Source organism: Schistocerca americana, chromosome 3 (genome assembly GCF_021461395.2).
Source record: "Schistocerca americana isolate TAMUIC-IGC-003095 chromosome 3, iqSchAmer2.1, whole genome shotgun sequence".
Classification (NCBI taxonomy): domain Eukaryota; kingdom Metazoa; phylum Arthropoda; class Insecta; order Orthoptera; family Acrididae; genus Schistocerca; species Schistocerca americana.
Window position 1 is genome coordinate 284,016,202 of NC_060121.1, and position 6,073 is coordinate 284,022,274.

At 41.8% G+C, this 6,073-nt stretch overlaps 1 non-coding gene across 1 annotated transcript; it reads left to right on the forward strand.

Moving 5' to 3' along the window:
• The first annotated feature begins 999 nt into the window (after positions 1-999).
• Positions 1,000-1,074, forward strand: Trnas-cga. The gene has a single exon. It is a non-coding gene; the product is annotated as a tRNA-Ser (tRNA).
• Positions 1,075-6,073: the final 4,999 nt, after the last annotated feature.

Below are 6,073 nucleotides of genomic sequence, written 5' to 3' on the forward strand. Positions count from 1 at the left end.
TCATGTGGAACAATACCATAAGGATTATCGGCCGTGTATGAGGACGTGTCGAATACATTACTGTGTTTGTGGTACCTGATTACTTCATATGGATCATAGTTCTTAACGCAACAGACGAAGCTATCTGTATCCTTATAAAGTAAATTAGGATCTGTGTAATGAGTTTTCGCTAACTCCTAAAGAAAGGAGTACTCGTAGAGTTTGGATACGTCTAGTATGCAGATCCCCACATAAATAGGTTTCGTAAACTCTACTGCAGTCTTCGCCATTTCCACAGCAACAAAGTTAAAATTTGGTCTGGCAATGCATTTTCGTACGCCATAACGCCTATCCCATTCGGTTCTAATCAAAATTTCACCTCGTTCCCTCAAATTCTCCATTGTTTTGCCGAAAATTGAATTATACATTAATTTACAAAAATCTTGGTCAAAGTCACATGTCATGGAAGCTCTCTGTCTCATATTCAAATCAGTATTCTCCTTCAACCAGGGAACTTTTTGAAGGAGCAGCCTAGTAACTCTAGCCATCCTCCGTGTCTGGTTCCCAATATTCTTGTGTCTGGAGATGACTGTAGAAAGCATAGCAGCAAGCAAGCAAGACGGGGCCAGAAACAGCATCTTAGCGGACGCCTTTGTTCCAAGTTGAGGCTTGCCCATCCTTTGTACATCATTTAAGAGAACCTGAGAAAACTTCCGGTCTGCCACAGCTTATGACAGCTTGTGGTTCCCCCTGGACGGGTGAACAGTGAAATAATACCCATTTTGCGTTGAGTCGCATTCGGGACCGCCTGTGTCGCTTGTATACCACATGGAAATTTGAGAATAATCAATGTAATGAGTGAAACTTCCTGACAGATTAAAACTGTGTGCCGGACCGAACTCGAACTCGGGACCTTTGCCTTTCGCGGGCAAGTGCTCGGAGAGGAGCTTCTGTGAAGTCTGGAAGGTAGGAGACGAGGTACTGGCAGAAGTAAAGCTGTGAGGGCGGGTCGTGAGTCGTGCTTGGGTAGCTCAGTTGGTAGAGCCCTTGCCCCCGAAAGGCAAAGGTCCCGAGTTCGAGTCTCGGTCCGGCGCACAGTTTTAATCTGTCAGGAAGTTTCATATCAGCGCACACTCCGCTGCCGAGTGAAAATCTCGTCCGGAATATAATGAGTGTTTGCGCTAAGAGTGTTGATAGCATTCGAACTCCTTCCACTCAGGTCTTCATGGTGTGGGGACCCTCCAAGACCGGTGGGCCTCTCTCTGGCTGACATGCACTTCTGTAGCTGGAGCCATGTGCAGCATATACGGTGGCAGTTTTCTCTGGTCCCTGAGTGTTGGTGCTGTACTGTGACATGGTGCATGTGGGCTTCCAGACAATGTGGGCGTGGGACGCATGAGCGTTTTTAACGATATCAAGCATGTAGCCATTAATAGATCGTGTTTCTCAATGCATCACTGCGGTATTTGTTGTCGTTACTATCATATCATGCGGTGGACCCTTCCGTCCCTCCTTCTTCATCTTGGTGTAGCTGAGAGAAACAGTGAATTTAGGAATCCTGTTCTACTTTTAAAAAAGAAAATACATTTGTAACATCTTCAAGATGTGATATTCCACACTCCGCACCAGATTTAATAACTCCTGAAGCAGTTCTTGAAGAAAACTGCAAGAAATGGCAGAATGAAATATCCCATGCTAATTCCAATGTCACCTGCAAAGCAAACTACAGCTCTCTCTCCCTCTCCCTCTCTCTCCCTCTCCCTCTCTTCTCTCTCTGCCTCTCTCTTTGTATGCAACGATCTTTTTTTAAAGTGCATTTGGGTCAGCCCGCTACTAGCTTTGTGACGTCATCAATTTGTGCGTGTGAAATAGCTATCGCAACCGTCTAATATACCCTACACCACTATCACGTGACCAGAAAGTAATTGTTTATCAACTTCAGCAGTATTTCAGGATCGAATCCCCGTCAGGTATTTGCGTTGGAAGCAACTTAAGTCCACACCTCCTGGCACACAGAGTATTTGTTTATCACTAGCGAGTCCCACAATAAGTATGTTGCTGCATTGTTGCAAGTTGCACCCAGACAATTATGGCTTCTTGTACCTGCGAGACATCAGTCTTTCAAGGCAAACTCTGCACTGAGTTTATCCTCGAAAATGCAGGAAGAAAAACAGGGCACAAACATATTCAATCCGCCCAGGACAGTGAACCTTTGTCAAATAAATGATAACTGCAGTTGACAAGTGTCGCACATGTATAACAACTACAAAGAATTTAACTTGCCTCCCTGTACCGTAATTCTACAGTACAGGTTACCAATAAAAAAGTATGGTACAGTAAAACATGTGGATTCTGTAACGAGTATCGTAAATCGTTCTTATTCTAACATACAGGAAACACGTTTCTTGTTGACACAACCTTGAAAAATAAAGTTATGCTCAACAATAAATTCTATCACCACATATCATTGTGAACTATTTATTATAATACCAGACGCAATTTGCATCTCAATAGTTTGTTCACTTATAACACAGTTTCATATCGTGATATGGGCACAACGCTTTTAATCTCCCTCAACCAGAAAAGTTAACATGAGCATGGAAAGGATTGACACTATTCCTTATCTTCTGTACTGTTGAACAGCAGCAACTCACTTGTTGTGTAATCTGTTGTTATGTTTGGCAGATAATTTGCTATCTCTCGAAGGGTTCCAAATATTCTAAGTGCTTTGCGTGTGCATAGTATCATGCCTTATAGTGCACATAAATTGAGACAGTCTACAGAAACATCATTCAACTGTATTACCTTGTGGATGGTGTCTTGAAATCAAAAATAGTTTCATCCAATTGTTCTGGAGAAAGTTTCTACACTTGGCACTTATGAAATGAATTCCATTGCCTGAGAGCAATGACCGAGACTGAACAAGTATTGTAAAATAATCAGCTCATATGCTCCTGATTGCATACAGCTGCAAATATTTACTGCCACATAACAGGCTCCAGTCTTTGTTCATAGAAGAAGTTTATAAATGCATATAGTGACAAACAGCAGTGGTTTGCTGGAATACTAGGGATTTTAAATGGTATAATGTGTAACATCTGGTTTATTTCTTACGCTGGTGGGTTACAGTATGATTGCAGATTGAATAGTTCATGGGGTACAACTTCTAGTCTGCATTCATAACAGTTATTACTCCAGACGTTTCCTCAAAAACGTCACTGTGTTCGGTCAAACCACCTTGCAGATTGACTTGCTGATAGTCATTAACGTGACGTGCTTTGGATACTTTAACCTCAGTTGTCATTTTGGTACCACTGAGATGGCAAGTGTTCGTAGGACATGTGGGTCTGGGTTTAGTCTCTAAGATCTGTGGTCATACCAATGGACAGAACCAGCTATGGCCTTCAGTTGAAGGCCTCCTAATCCTAAAAGGAATGTTCCTCCAGAAAAGAAGATCACTGCATTCTTCTCTGCAAGGAAATCAGCACCGAGTATGCAATCAGTCACTAGACTGTCGACAAAAAGAAAGGTATGGAAGCACCAGTGCGTTGGGGCTAACTTGTCTGGTCAGAATTAGTTCTCCAGTACAATGTGATCAGCAGTTTCATCCAAACCGTGGTTGTGATTGCTAACCCTACTATTCTATTCTGGATGGTAACGTCCATTCCGTTTGTTTTCCCATCACTCTTTATTTGATATATGTAGGTTTCATTCATCATCATTATTACTGTGTATAATTATTATATTACTGTACCTGTTTTAATGCCGTAGTGGTGGCTTTCATTGTCACGAATTTCGCCCGAGCATTGCCCATTCTGGCTATTTGTACACTTCCAATTTGCAAAACCTATCTCCATCCAGTAAATCGATTGATGAAACTTCCTGGCAGATTAAAGCTGTGTGCTGGACCGAGACTCGAACTCCTTTGTCTTTCGCGGGCAAGTGCTCTGCCAACTGAGCTACCCAAGCACGACTCACACCCCGTCCTAACAGCTTTACTTCTGCCAGTACCTCGTCTTCTACCTTCCAAACTTTACAGAAGCTCTCCTGCGAACTTTGCGGAACTAGCACTCCTGAAAGAAAGGATATTGCGGAGACATGGCTTAGCCACAGCCTGGGGGATGTTTCTAGAATTAAATTTTCACTCTACAGCGGAGTGTGCGCTGATATGAAACTTCCTGGCAGATTAAAACTGTGTGCCGGACCGAGACTCGAACTCGGGACCTTTGCCTTTCGCGGGCAAGTGCTCTACCAACTGAACTACCCAAGCACGACTCACGCCCCGTCCTCACAGCTTTACTTCTGCCAGTACCTCGTCTCCTATCTTCCAAACTTTACAGAAGAAGGTAGGAGACGAGGTACTGGCAGAAGTAAAGCTACGAGGACGGGACGTGAGTCGTTCTTGGGTAGCTCAGTTGGTAGAGCACTTGCCCGCGAAAGGCAAAGGTCGCCAGTTCCAGTCTCGGTCCGGCACACAGTTTTAATCTCCCGGGAAGTTTTATATCAGCGCACACTCCGCTGAAGAGTGAAAATTTCATTCTAAATCGATTGATGATAAAAAATTCGTTCATCTCGTGATCATGACTGGTAAATATTTTTTTGTTACTGCTGGTCGGAAGTCTTCCTTTAATATTTTTAATATAGCAATAGGTGCCAGTTCCTGATCCCAATACTTCGTTCTATTTAAATATTTTTTTAAAGTAAGCATGGAGAGCTCCTTACTTACTGTTGTATGTGGCAGAAGTGAAAACTACCTTGCCGCTTTATTTAACCTGTCGTGGTGTCCTTTTGATCAGTACTTGGCAAAAATGCTATCTGGAAGAAAATTTCTCTCATGCCTCAGTAGCACATAATGCAGAGCCTTTCTGCAAGTGCCCTGCTGTGAATTTAATTCTTTGAATGTCGTTCAAGTTATTAGGAATGGCATCTTGAAATGACTGTGTGAACACAACTGTGTGACTCTAATATCATCCCTCTGAAAATTTCGTAAACAGCGGTTGTCAGGGCATGTTCTCATCTATGAAGTATGCAGAAAAAGATGGTACAGACTGTCCCGATTTTGCTTTGTTCGTTAGTGGTGCACGCTGTTATTTCTGTGGACATTCGTCATATTATCTCACAGTGCATGGGTTTCATTTCTTTACTAAGATTTTCTATCTGATCGTCATGGGCATATCAGTTCTTCCTAACTTGTTTTCCATGTTCTCAGAAACAAATGTTTCGATGTCTCTTAGAGGATTTGTAGAGCACTGTTCCAACTTCACTGAGAATTTGTTTATTTTGACTGCAGCACCAGTTGGACATAAGCTTTTTCATTTCTTTGTGTTTTGTGTGGCCCAGTTGGATATTCCTACTTGTATCGAAGATAATTATCAAGCTTCCCTTTCTCTGTCTGGTCCAAACTGCCATCAGTTCGGTGAGACAGATTTTCAATGCTTTCGTTAATTTTAGGTTAGTCACTAGCTAAGTGGCGTTGCTTGGTCATGAGTGGGTCAGACTATTGTGTTTATTCACTCTGAAATGGAACCTGCTGTACTGACATTTATGCAGTGTGGGTTTGTCCAATTGCAATTGAATCTATTGTATTGACCTTTTCTGCAATTGAATCTATGGTATTTATTTTTTCTGATATTCGCTTTTGTTCTTTTCGCATTCAGGGCTGTACGTTTGGAAAGCTGGTAACAAGACCTACACTGTTTCTAATTTTGCTAATATATCTGACATTTTCTTGTATAATTTGCACAGTCGTTCTTTCACGCCTAATTTTAGGTTCTCTAGCTAATGATTCCTCATATCAGTATTTGCCTCAAATCACAAAAATTGAAAATGATCACTTTATCCTGCGTCACATAGTCATTTAGGCTGAATAACTTACGTACGACTAAAATGCTAACTACATATAACAATGACTGACCGAGTTACAGAAACAGTCCTGCAGTGCTATGTCCAACAAGGGAACATGTACGTAACATACAGTATGAAATCTACCTAAATTCTCTAAAAAATCGAAATTACTACAGTTAACTGAATTATTGCACATTACAGATATCGCTAGTTGCCAGTTTTACTGGAATGAAACTTCTACAGCTACGTC